Genomic DNA, 14,124 nt, shown 5'->3' with positions numbered 1-14,124 from the left:
ATTTTCTCCCATTAAGCACCATCTCAAATTTTTACTTACATATACAAGGATGTATACTAATCTAAGAGATACATATGAACATATGCATTTTAAATTTGCATAAACTATCTTCTATAGTAAATCTAGTTTTTCCTTATTTTTTAGTCTTCACTTGATGCTGTATCTTTAAGATTGATCTAGACTAGAAGATTTCAGATTAGGCTAGAACTTCCCAGCAGTTCCTTTACTCCAGACTTAAAAATGAAAGACTGCTCTTCAGTAAGGTGGGTAACTAAGAAAACTCACTACATTTCAATACTGGACAGTAAAATAAACCATAGAGACATGGAAAGTCAGCAATTCCTCAAAAAAATAGAACTGAAACCACCATGTGACCAGCTATCCCACTTCTTGGTAGTTATCCAAAAGATCTAAAATTTGCATGCTATAGTGATATATCCACATCAGTGTTTATAGCAGCATAATTCATAATACCATGTTATAGAACTAGCCCCAATACCTGTTAATAGATGAATAGATGACTAAAATGTGGTATACACAATGGAGTTTGATTCAGCCTTAAAGAAAAATTTAATCATTATATTTGCTGGTAAATGGGCAGAAATAGAGAACATCATGTTAAGTGAAGTAAGCCAGACTCAGAAAATCAAGGGTCAAACGAATTCTTTATATGTGGAAGGTAGAGTAAAATACAAATGGAAAGGATGGACCAGATACCATAAAGATATAGGTAAGATTATTGAAATCAAAGGAGAAGATCAAGAGGGAGGAGGGACAGGAAAGGGGAGGAAATGTGGAATGAATTTAATAAAATCATGCCATGCGCATACATACATATAGCACAATGAATTCCACCTTTATTTATATGTATAAAGTACCAACCAAAATAAATGAGTGAACAGAATATCAGAGTAGAGGAAGGAGAATGGGGGTGGGGGAGAACACAAGGGAAAAGGGGGACATTGGGGACTGTAATGAGGTAAATTAAATTCCATACTTGAATGATTTTGTCAAAATGAACCCAACTACTTTGTATAACTAATAAAAACTACTATATATAACTCTAATAAAAATATTGATCCATGTGTCTGTATGTAACCTGGATCCTTTACTTTTGATGTATCATTGGATTCTGAGATTCAGGCATCAAAGAACCATCAAAAAGGGCCTGAAGGACCCTAAGAAGAGAGCAAAGTTCCCACCATGGAGGATGAAGGGAAACTGGGGGTGGAAATAGATAGAAACTGAAGAGATATGGCGGGAAGGATGTCCTTAGAAATTGAAAATTTATAAAATGAGTGTGTGAAAGTGAGTTCATTAATAACAAGTAGCCTAGGGCTGGGATTGTGGCTCAACAGTGGAGTGCTCACCTAGCATGGGCAGGACCCGGGTTTGATTCTCAGTACCACATAAAAATAAAGGCATTGTGTTGTGTCCATCTACATCTAAAAAATTAATATTAAAAAATAACAAATAGCCTAGTAATTTTTCCATTTGATTCAGTCTCCTTAAATCTTTCTGCCTTTTCTTGGCTTATCCCAGACATTTCTCTCTCATCCTAGGAAGCAAATCAAGGCAAAACAGAACAGAGAACAGTGTGTCTCAGCCAGATCTTAAATCTTGGTCTAAATAAGATGTTATTTACTGCCACCTTAATATTCATCTCCTTTGTATGAATTTGTACTCTCCTGAATTTGGAACTATATGTAGATTTAACTCATGCAAATGACTTCTTGTTTGACCCTTGAGAATATTTCTATACAAATAATTAAATGATTTTTTTCTTAGTGGAAATGGATTTTATTCTTGATTATAAAGGCAATTCATGTTTATAATATGAAAGCATTATTACAATACACAAACGTATTCTAATTCAGAAATAAATGAACATATAAATATTATTTGATTTTAACATTATTTGAGTTTTTCTCATTAATTACATAAAATAAAAAATATTCATTATGCTATATAAGGATCTGGATGCTGGGATACAATGAAAAGTACAAATAGACACAGTTTTCACTCTTTGAACTCTGTCATCTAGTGAGGGTGAATTATATTTAATTATATGATTATTTTACTAATGCCTATAACAGGATGTTTTTATTGGTATATTAGTCAGCTATTTGCATAGTAAAGCTACATAATGGATAACCCCCAAATTCAGTGGCATACAAGAATAAGTACTTGCTCTTATACTTCACAGGTCTGCAGGTGAACTTGGGCAATTCTGCCTTAGGTTATAGGTCTCTGAACTTGCAGAGGTGATATACTTCATATGTTTTCATTCTGGTATCCAGGCAGAAATGAAAACAAGCTACCCGTGGGATGATCTCATAAAGAGAGAACAAGAAAACTAATCAAGCCACAAAAGCACTCACCCAACCTTTACTCTCATCATGTTTTCCAGTAGCCTATTGGCTAAAACAATTCACATGACCAAGCCAAAATTCAGGTGGTAGAGAGCAACATTGTTTCCAACACAAAGGCATGGCTGGGTGTGCTATCTACTTCAGAGATATGAAGAATTGGGAATAGAAATTCAACCTGCTGTAGATCATACAACTAGAAGTATTATTTACCAACTGTTTTCTCCTCATGGTCACAAGAATTCCTGAAATTCACAAGAATTCCTGAAACTATTTTAAGCATCATTTAATCTTATTTATTTTCCTAGAAGGGCCATTCCCCATTTCCATGTCATTTTACTTATTATTAGTAAAGATTGCTTCACATGCTTATTCCAAATTCTATCACTGGTAGGGCGAATAGAATTGACATGACTTGTCTAAATGAGAAAACGTTTGCTCCCTGGGACTGGGGAATAGCTCCTAAAGTACAATTATTTGTTCCCTGAACATAAAGGCAGTATGTTAACATAAGGATGAGATGATATGGCATTTAGGAAGATAATCAACAGAGTCTGCTTCAGTGTCTTTAGGGTTGTCATAAGGGTTCCAAACTATGAGAGATTACAAAAGGGGAGCTTTTTGTCTGGAGAGAGAGGTCAGAAAAATGAGTATTAAACTGAAAGTAGAAGGATGAATAAGAGTTACCTGAACAAAGAGGAGAGGTAAGATCATTTTAGGCAGAATAACATGCATAAAAGTTCTATGGTGGAGTGAGTGTGGGGGTGACAATGAAGGTCTTAAGAAAGAAAGAAAAATGTGGTGGAAAGCATAATGGGAAATGAGACTGTAGAGAATAAGGGGCATACCTCATGGGGCCTTGCAGATCAAATTTAAGTTTTTATTCATCCTAAGATCAATAGCCACTAAAAAGTTTTAATCAAGAGGGGGATATAGTCAGAATTGAATTTAATGGCAGATCATACTAGCTACATTGTGAAGATAATTAAGGAAGTATCAGAATGGATATAGAGATCAGTTGGAAATTTATTGTGTAGTTGAGCTGAAAGAAGATAATAGTTTAGCTGGAATTGTAGTAGGAAAAAATGTGACTAGATTTGAGAAATATTTAGGAGGAAATGTTGATAGCACTTAGTGATGAACTTGACTTGGGGATTGTTATTATTTGAATCTGGAATGCCTATCAATGTCTCATGTTTTCAGAGGTATAACTTTTGGGAAATGATTGGATAATGAGGGCTATGACCTCATCAATAGATTAATCTATTGATGAATGAATGGATTACTAGGAAATAGGACCTAACTGAAGGAAATAGATCACTCAGAGTATGCCCTGGTAGGATTTACGGTTTATCTTCTCTCTGGCTCCTTCCCCCTCCCTCCCTCTTTTTTTCTCTCTCTCCTTTCTGGATGCCATAAGCTGGGCAGCTTTCCTCCACTGTGCCCTTCCAGTATGATGTTCTGACTCGCCTCAGGCCCAGAGCAAGGGATCTAGTCTACCATGGACTGGCTCCTCTGAAACAATGGGCCAAAATAAATTTCTCCTCCACTAAGTTGTTCTTGTCATGCATTTTGGTCACAGCAATGAAAAAGCTGACTGACACAGGAGTTGTGATGAGCAAAAGCATCAAGGACTATTCTTGGATCTCAGGACTGTGTAGATGGGTTAACTTTTGTACCATTCACTATGACAAGTAATACAAGAAAATGTTCAAATGTAAGCATGGAACATCACAAGGAACAGATATTGAACTTGATAAGCCTCTAAAATATTTATGAAGAAACGGTGGACTTACAGGTCTGAAATACTGCACATTATCTGCATATAAATGCAAATTGATATCAAAGGGTATGACAAAGAGCCTTAGGAATATCAGCATTTAGTGGACTAGTAAAGGAGGATGCACTTATAAGATGAAAAAGGAAGCCAAGAAAGACCCAAATGGGGAAAGACTGGAAGCCAAGGGAACAGAGTATTTCAATAAAGAGGGAGTGGTGAAGTGAACTGAAGAAGTTAAATGGGTTAGTAACATAGATGCCCTGATGTATAATTAGCAAGTTTTGGTGAAAGGATGATTATAGAAGATAGGTTCTATCAGATCAAGGACTAGGAGTTGGGAAAATGAAGATGTTGGATATGGAATTTTCTTTTTAAGAATTTGGCTTTGAAAGGGACAATAAGAAGTGGGAAGTGCAACTGGGGGAGGGTTGGGAGACAACTGATTCGGGTAAAAGATGATAAATATCCATCTGAGAGGAAGAGGTTTTATGTTCAGGAAACATTGTATAAAAAGGCCAAGACACTTGGAAAAATAGGAGGTAATTGAGTCTGCATATATATCTTAATGAATTTATGTAGGTAGAATCAATATGTTTATGTATCTTTACTTTGCAAACTATTGAAAAAACTTTTGGTTGTGAGGAACAAGATGCCACACCAACAGAGTATTAAATAATAATGACATTTTGTTTATCTACATAGAACAAGGCTTGGAAATTGGCAGTTCCAGGATTGTTTCAATTGCTCACAATTATCACCAAACACCTGGGCTGGGTTCTTTTGATCTTTTCTATTCTGCCTCTTTGGTGTGTCAGTGGTATCTCCCTTTATGGTCTCCAGATGGCTGCCACAGCTCTAAAGATGTGATCCTCATACAACAGCATCTCTAGCAGAAAAGCAAGTGGGGAGGTGTGAGTGATTATTTGCTTTCTATACTCACCATTCTCTGTTTATTGGAGCAAAATCTTCCCCTGAGGGCATCGACAAACTTCAATATCTCATTGGCCAAAACTGGTCAGGAGCCTACCCCTAGAGCGATTATTAGCAAAAAGAAATTAGATTTTCATGATTGTTTTTTCCCATAATTTTTCATCTTTCATCTGTTGGCCTTGGCACATTGCCGCCCAAATACATCAGGGCAAGAAAGAATATGGAATAAGTTTTAGACTGAGTTCCTAGAGTGGCTGTCTTCAAGAATGTTCGCCTCTATAGCTACATCAATTAGTTTGTGCATATGTGGATAATTATAAAATTGATAATATTAAAAATTCACATAATATTGAAATATATTTTTAAATGAAAATAAAAGAATTGCAACTTCACTAACCCAAAATAAGCACTGTGATTAACATTTTGGCAGAGAGCCTTCCAGAACTTTTCTATGCTTAAAAAATAGATTTTCTTTCCTCTTTCAAATTTGGAAGCATAGTGTGTGTGTGTGCGCGCACACACACACAAAATATTCTGCTTTTTTCAAATGAAACTTTTTAAAAAAAGATACTAAAACTGTAAAATAGATCCTAGCAAATTGTTTTCTGTTATGTTTATGGTTCTTTTATATATTTTCTAACTATATATGAGCATGTTTATTTATTCATACCCTTAACAACAAGTTGTATATCAGTCCTTAAAATTTTTGATAATCTTAGGAAACGAAAGTGATAAATATAATTTACTTTTTGTTTGTGTTGTAAAAGCCTTCTATGGCTATAGTTGCTATTTTAACTTTTTGTTCTTTTGGTTTTTGTAAGTTGATTTGTGATTTTTCCCTTTATATGTTAAGGACATTAATTCATTGACATATGTGTTTCAGTTTATAATTTCTCCTTTGCTATTCATCACAGAAGGCTTGCAGAAAGTTTTAAATTTTAGAAAAATTTAACAAATCTTTCTTTTTCTTATGGCAGTAAAATACAGGGTTTAATATTCAGATCTTAGGAATCAGACATAATTGGGCTTGAATTTTGATTCTTTCCAAAGCACTTTGAGAAAATGACTCAACTTTTCAGACCCTTTATTTGTCCATCTCTAAAGTGCACATAATTACACTTCCTTCAAAAAACTGTTATGCAAATTGTATGCAAATAATGCATAAAAGAGTTTATCCAGTGGCTGGCATGTTAATGCTCAATAAATTTGAACTATTATTAAGAAGAATCAATTATGATATTATGAATTATTATAATTAATCTTTACCCTAAAATTTTATAAAATATGCACATATATTTTCTTCTGTTTTTAAAAAGGAAAATATATTTAAAATGTAATTATAACAGTGGAATAGTTTCCCATGCATTACAATTTGAATTGGAATAGCATAAATTCAAAGACTATATTATTGGGGGTTAGAAGTCTTACAGCAATATATCCTATTGGAAATTAATTTTTTTACATATAGTCTTTGTTTAGTGAAAGTTATTTTATGAAGTTATTTATCCTTTGTACAACCATTCCAACTTTTTCTGGTTGTAGTGAATCAAATGAATCATTGTCTATAGCATAAATAAAATAGATATTTTTCATATTCATGCTTGTTTTAAAAGTGACAATTAAAATCATAATTTTAAAGATTTCATGAAAACATTAAGAACACATAGTTTTTTTTTTCAGCATTTCCCCCCATTTTGGTTAGTCTTCAGAAAGGGTGTCCATATTTAGGTAGGTGATCACCAACAGAGTTATTGAAATAGTTGTGGATTTTCTGCCCATTTCATGGGTGATGGAGAGTTTACTTTCTTTTGCTCTCTCATGTATATATCAATAATATATATAATATATATATAGCATAAATAAATTAAAAAGTGACTTGTGTATGATATTGATGGAAATTATTAGAATACTGAATTTTGTGTAAGTACTCCTTTCACTGGATGAAACTGTGCTTCATGGTAACTCAGGGCAGCAGGGTCCTAGAATATGGTGCTTCTCTTCTTAGTATGGTGCAGTGGTTAGAGAAGGGCCCTGTAGCCTGATTGCTTTGATTTGAATTCCAGTAGCTCCATGGTCTTAGGTAAGAACTGGCTTTGTTTATACCCTGGTTTGTACAGTGAGAATAAGAGTAATACCTACCCCAAATGGTATTGTGAGGATTCAGTGATTTAATAGCTATAAAGCACTTAGAATACTACCCAGTAAACAGTCAGTAAATATTTTTATCTATCCTCCTCTGTTCAACTTTTATCATAGCCATCATGATGTTTACAATTAAGGTATAATGATGAACACAGTTATAAAGTATCTTGACTATGTTGATTGTTATTATGGAGAGTAAGCCCCAGAATCTCTGGAGGTTTCATGTTCCATTTGAGTAGAAAAGCAATATTGAAATAGAAGGTAAAGAAAGCACAGAGCATTTGACAGAACATCAAAATATCAGTCCTGGAACTTCTCTCTGTAATGAAGAAAGGCATTATTTTATATGGTGCACCAAATAAAATCTATTGCAAGCATTCAAAAGATAGCAGCAAAAAGCCATTCATTATGTCCACTGGCTATTGTGTTATGCAGATATCTGTTGGCATATTGCTTGGTATAACTGAATAATGAAGCGCTCATTCAATTTGCAAACCCACAGTACAGTGTATTTAGGAATTAGCTCGATGTTTCATCGGTGTCTGTTATGAAAAGGACAGATAATAGAAAGATTGCCCTGTGTCTGGTAGCAGAACCATCTCAAGTGATTGCTGAACGAGGTGCAAGTTCCTCTGGAAATCCAGCCAATCATTCCCTCCTTTCTTAACTCTTCCTCTTCCCAAGAGAATTTCTTTCATTTCCTTTGTACCAGCTGTAGCAAGGAAGTGTAGAAAATTATTGTGAAGTGTAGAGTTACAATTTCTGCCCTGAATTATAGTTTCTTAGAATTAAGCAAAGAATTATCTACAGAGCCAGCTCCAAGAACATCAAGTGCTGACATTGCTACCATATTGGAGATTTTTTTTTCTTTTTTGGTAACACAGTAGGATTGTGATGTAAAAGGTAGTACAGAATGCCTGCTAATAATTCCAGTACTAAAGGAAGAGGAAAAAATCAACAGCAGTCTTCCTTTCTTAAGGGACTGCCAGTTTCCTGGTGACTGGAAAAATAATACTGAGAATTAATAAACTAGAAGCTTTTTGATCAATTCATTATACCTCAGGTAAAATCTCTGTTTTTAAGGGCTCTAGGTGCATAGTGCATTTATAATCAGATTTAAAATACTAATATCCTATATTTGTGTAGGTCAACCTAGTGTCTATTAGTCTACAAAGGCAGGACTAAATGTCATATACATGTAATTATCTGCTGAGAAGTACTAAGGTACACCTTAATTCAAAGTCATTGCAATCTCTGACCTTTTAAAACTCAGATGCAAAGAAAAAGATGTGGGCTTCTCTCTGTGCTTTGGTTACTCCTTCAATTGGTCACTTTAGCATCTGATCTCTTCCTGAATGGAGATTGAATCCTACCCTAAGATGGTTGTGATTATAAAATGGACTAATCCATGTGTGAATCCATAAGTTTCCTGCCTCACATAAGTTAACTCTTTTTTAACTGATGGTAAAATATACATAAGGTAGTATTATGGTTTGGATATGAGGTGTCCTCTGAAAGCTCACATGTGACAAAATGCATGTATGTTTAGAGGTGATATGATCTGACTATGAGAGCTGTAACTTAATCAGTAGATTAATTCACTTGATGGATTAATAATTTGAATAGATTAATGGGTGATAACTGTAGACAGATAAGGCATGACCAGAGGAAATAGGTCACTGGAGGCGTGACTTTGAGGTTTATATTTTGTCATTGGTAAACAGAGCTCTCTCTCTGTTCTTCTTGGCTATCATGACTAAGCACTCTACCACACCCTTCCACCATGATGTTCTGCCTCACCTCTGGCCCAGGGCAACGAAGTCAGCTGCCCATAGATCAAAATTCTGAAACTATAATCCAAAATAAACTTTTTCTTCTCTGAATTGTCAGGTCTTTTAGTAACAGCAACAAAAAAGCTGACTGAAACACATAAAACTTACCACTTCAACCATTTTAAGTTTACAATTCGGTGGCAGTAAGTACATTCACATTGTTATGCAACCATCACCACCTTCTATCTTCAGAATTTTTTCATCTTCTCAAACAGAAACTGTTTGCATTGAACAATAACTCCCCAGACCCCTCTCCACTCAGCCCCTGACAACTACCATTCTACTTTCTGTCTCTTTGAATCTGCCTGTGTTAAGTACCTTATATAAGTAGAATCACACAATATCTGTCCTTCTGGTGTTTTCTTTTTTCACTTAGCATATTATTTTCAAGGTTAAGTCATGTTATAGTATGTGCAGAATACCATTCCTTTTAAGGTTGAATAATATTTGTCACGAGCAGTGCTATTAATAATTATTTGGAGGTGGATTGTCTTTAAATGAAAGCATATATTTGATCACATCAATCATCAAATATAAACAATGCAAAAAGTGTTGGATGTGCTGGAGCACCCCAACTAGCATTCAGTGCATACTAATTAAACACTATAAGCAAATTACACAATCCTAGGGCAACTATAAGCCCCCAAATACCTCTGATGCCACGTGACTTCTCTTAGCCAAAGAGCAGATGTTGTCCTTGTCTGGTGGTTCTCTCCAGATGATGGCTAGCTGAGGGATGGACAGCAAAGTGGCCAGTCTCACCAATGTCCTTGGAGCAAAACTCTTCAATGTGTAGACCAGCAATTTAAATATAGTTCCAAGTTGGTGGTGTCTGTTGATGATTGGTTACACCTAGTAAAAGTCAATATTCATTGGTTATGTCCAGTGAGATGATGTAATTGCAACTGGGCATGGGTCTTTGCACATGTCCATGGAGCTATGCTCCCTATCAATTGTAACCAATCACTGCTAAGCATGCCTATGGCTAGTGCCCTTTACAGTTTTTTTATCAATTGCAAGTAGACATGACTAAGCAGTTCAATGGCTGCTGTTTCTTATGGCCAGCAACTTAGTGAGTCTCAGCATGTCTATGGCAGATGCTCCTTACAATATTCCATTGGTTGTATATACTATACTATGCTTCTGTATTCATCAGTTAATGGACATTTGGGTTATATTTTAAAAATTTGCATAAAAGTGATCAGAAGGTTTATATTGGACCCTCTGGGAGGGAGTGCTCAATTTTGGTAGATTATATTTCCTTCCCTCTTCACTCTTACCACATTCCACTATGAGTAGAGTATAATTCATCATCCCCTTGATAATGAGCTTTACAATGTGATTTGCTTTGACTAAGGAAATGTGAGCAGAAGTTTCAGAGTACCAGTTCTGAGCTAAGACCTTAAGAGGTATTCATGTTTCTGTTGGCTCCTCTTGGGCTTCTGCCATCCCCCTTAGAAAAACATGGTCTATGTAACCACTGATCCTGTAGGGTGGAGACATATGGAACATTCCTGGACCCAAGACCAACCAATCCCAGCATAATTGCACAATCCACAGATCTGCAAGTCAGAAATAGATGATTGCTGTGGTAAGCCACTGATTTTGGAGTTATTTCGTACATAGCTTTATTTCAGCAGTGGGTAATTAATATAGGGTTTTGGTGAGAGAAGGGGAAATGCTTCTCATCCATACTTCCAGGACTCACTTTAAGTTATGGGTAGGGATAATTTTTTTCTAGGAAAATTTCTTCATTATTTTGATCTATTTCAGGAAATCTCTGGTTCTTTTCTACCCTCAGAGGCAAGTGTGACAGTTTGGGGTGAGATAGGCACAGGGAGCCAAAATTGTCTTCATGCAGTTCTAATATATGAAGCCCTAACTGGGGTTTTCTCAATTACCAAGGCTCTAGTGAAGTTGATCATCAGCCTATTTAGTATGATTAAATTTAAGTGCAGAATTTCTTCAGTACTTCACTTCTCTAAGGGCTTTAACCCTCCACTTAACCCACACTTCTGTGCCTTGCTAAAGACAAATATGCATCACACCTGGGGCTCCTTCTAACTTTCATTTGTGTTCTCCACCCTTCAGGTCATGGCTTCCAGGCGTCTTTTCTTTAAGTTGACATTATGAGTTCTGTGAGAATCCTTCTAAGAGAGGTGCTGGTGCCATCCAAAGTCTCAACCAGGGGGCACGCTGGGGCAATGTCTAGCGGAATTCAAGATTGCCTTCTTTGATCATGTGTGCCATAATTACTTCTTACATGTGTCTTTGCTATGTTTTTTTAATTGTGTATTGAACATGGTTGGATCAAATTCATTACTTGGGAAACATTTCAGGTGAAATAAACGTATGTAATTCAAAATATGAGCTTTCCAGGTATTCATTTATTTCTATTGTTATATTGGAAAATTAGTTAATATAATTACCCTGGAACATTTTCTAAGTCTTTCCTCTTTCTTGCCCCAAGTCCTTTTCTTTCCTGTTTTTGCTATCTCCACCTGCTTTTCTTGTCACGTTGGCATGTAAATGTATTATTCTTGAAACACTGGCCCCTAGAGATTTGAATCGCAATTGATTTGATGGTATTCTATTGGAAAACTCAGGCATGTACATTGATAAAAATAGATACCACAAAGGGTGGAATATAAAGGAACTTGATTCTGAAATATGATGTTAAATTATAATATGATGATGTGTGTAAAAAATAAAATGATATAAAATAAAACTATTATGGTTTAGTTGTGAAGTGTCTCCCAAAAGCTCATATGTGAGACAATGCAAGGTTTACAGGTGAAATGATTGGGTTATGAGATAATTAACCCAATCAGTGTATTAATACTCTAAGGGAATAACTGGGGTCATAACTGTAGGCAGGTATATTATGGCTGGATGAGGTGGGTCCCTGGGGGCATGCCATTGGAGTTTATATTTTGTCCTTATTGAGCATATCTCTCTTCCCCTCCCTCCCTCTCCCTCTTTCCTCCCCCTCCCTCTCTCTCTATATCTCTCCCCCACTCCTTGGTGGCCATGCCCTGACCTACTTTCTTCCACCATGATGTTCTGCCTCACTTTGAGACTGAGGAATGAAGCCAGCTGTCTATGGACTGAGATCTCTGAAACCATGATCCCTAAAGTACTTTTACTCCTCTAAAATAGTTTTTGTCAGATCTTTGGTCACAGCAGCAGAAAAAGTGACTAAATGAAATACATACTTCTTATAATTAAAGAGTTTTGTAGGATTGGAGTTTTTTTCCATGAAGAACAATTTCCTCTGGATTTTTACCTGGAAAATTTGATTAGATGTCTTTAAATAAAGTACAAGGCTATATTTTAGCACAAATGTTAAAAATAATAAGTATTATCTTCTCTAAAAGAAAGCTGAAAAGCATAATAATAACTTCCATGGGAGTTAAAGGGCCTGTCCCTGAAAGTTTTGCTTAATTCAGGGTTCTGGTGAAGCCATAAACTGGTAACTTTAGGTTGGCTGATATGGTATCTGTATAGATTGACTGTCTGTGCATTAGGTGTGAAATAAATTCAACATCAGGATCCACTCATTGTTCTTAAGATGAGGTAGAAAAAAGAAAGTGACATCACTTTTTGGTGACATCATGCAAAAATCAATCTTCATTTTGAATTGGCTCTTTAAAAAGCTTGCCTTTACGTAAAAGTCTTAGAAAAAACTATGAGTAACACTGGATCAAAAACAGATTGAGAAATTTGGGACCAGAATATGATGTTGTTCAATGTGTAAATGTGGTTTTTTTTTGGAGGATTCTATAGTTTAAGAAGTGCTTGCATGTGCAAACATACATGTGTCCACACTCTACACTGAGCTGAGTATTGTAATTTATGATATTTGATGTCTCAATTTTACTGGAATTTCTAAGGGCTTAGTTTGGGGTAAATAAAAATCATTTAGTGCATTAATCTTACATTCTCAAAAAATGCCATTTCGTTTCCTCTGGACAAGAGTGTCAACTCAAATTTACTCATGGACCAATTTCCCCTCATGAAAATCCTGGTGGGCTGAACTAATATTTCATAAAAATATACCAAGTGAAGTAAAGTTGTTTTCAATGAGATTGTGACATTGAATGATGACCTTCTGCAGATTGGAGGTGGCCTACAGGCTCAATGTTTGACATTTATACTCTAGGATATTACAGGTTTACTTCTCCTCATAATCAAAATAACAGTTTCATAGGCTGTTAGGGATAGAAGGGATTTTTGAGAGCCCTTTTGTTGACATAGGGCTAAATCCTTTTCAGTTGGTCCTTTTGTATGTATGCGAGACAGATGACAATGTGTATCCTGAATGACAGTGGTTTTGAAGAAATAGCAGAGGAACTAAGTTTAAAGTGGAGAATGAAGAATTTAAGTTAGATACAAAGAAGCGGTTGCTGACTGAGCAAAATACATTAGAAATCGTTATCAGTGTTGGCTTTGTAAAGCTCTCTCTCTCTCCCTCTCTCACATCTCCTAGGTACACATTTGTGGGTGTACTTTGTTAATTCATACACATAATCACAGTGCTGCATTTTCCTTTACTTCTTATTCCACTTAACACAGTTCTTGGTGTCATGAATGAAAAAGGGCATCGTGGTGAGTAGTGTCCTAACCTGAGTGAATGTAACTTGATCCAATAAGTGGGATTGGTCTTTAGCTTTGTCAGTCATACTGTAATGCAAAAGGGTTGATTCATAGTAGGAAAATCACAAAAGACCAAATCAATTTGGTCCAATGAGAAACAAGAAAAGAATTAAGGGCTTTTGGAAATGCAGATTTTGTTGAACTAGGCTAAAGGAAATCAGCTTTCTTTGGATATGAATAAGTAACCATTAGTCCTAGTTGCAACAGGGGCAGCCTATAGTCATGCCCAGGAGGGCAATCAGCTTTAAGATGAAATTGACAATATTGGTGTCAAAATGTAGAGATAGAAGTAATCTGTGTCCTTTATGATATCTTCAATCTACTAACCCTAAAATCTACTCTATAGCAAGACTTTAGTTTTGGTTAACATTTTACTATTGTTGAAGAGAGTTTGAGTTGGGTTTTCAATTTTATG

At 35.6% G+C, this 14,124-nt stretch overlaps 1 non-coding gene across 1 annotated transcript; it reads left to right on the top strand.

The window, feature by feature from the left end:
• Positions 1-11,683: 11,683 nt before the first annotated feature.
• LOC113181912 (small nucleolar RNA SNORD82) lies at positions 11,684-11,753 on the top strand. Its single transcript, XR_003300644.1, has one exon. It is a non-coding gene; the product is annotated as a small nucleolar RNA SNORD82 (small nucleolar RNA).
• The last annotated feature ends 2,371 nt before the right edge of the window (positions 11,754-14,124 follow it).

The sequence above is a fragment of the Urocitellus parryii genome, chromosome X (genome assembly GCF_045843805.1).
Source record: "Urocitellus parryii isolate mUroPar1 chromosome X, mUroPar1.hap1, whole genome shotgun sequence".
Taxonomy (NCBI): domain Eukaryota; kingdom Metazoa; phylum Chordata; class Mammalia; order Rodentia; family Sciuridae; genus Urocitellus; species Urocitellus parryii.
Note: the sequence above shows the minus strand (reverse complement) of the source record. Positions and strands in the feature narration are given on the sequence as shown.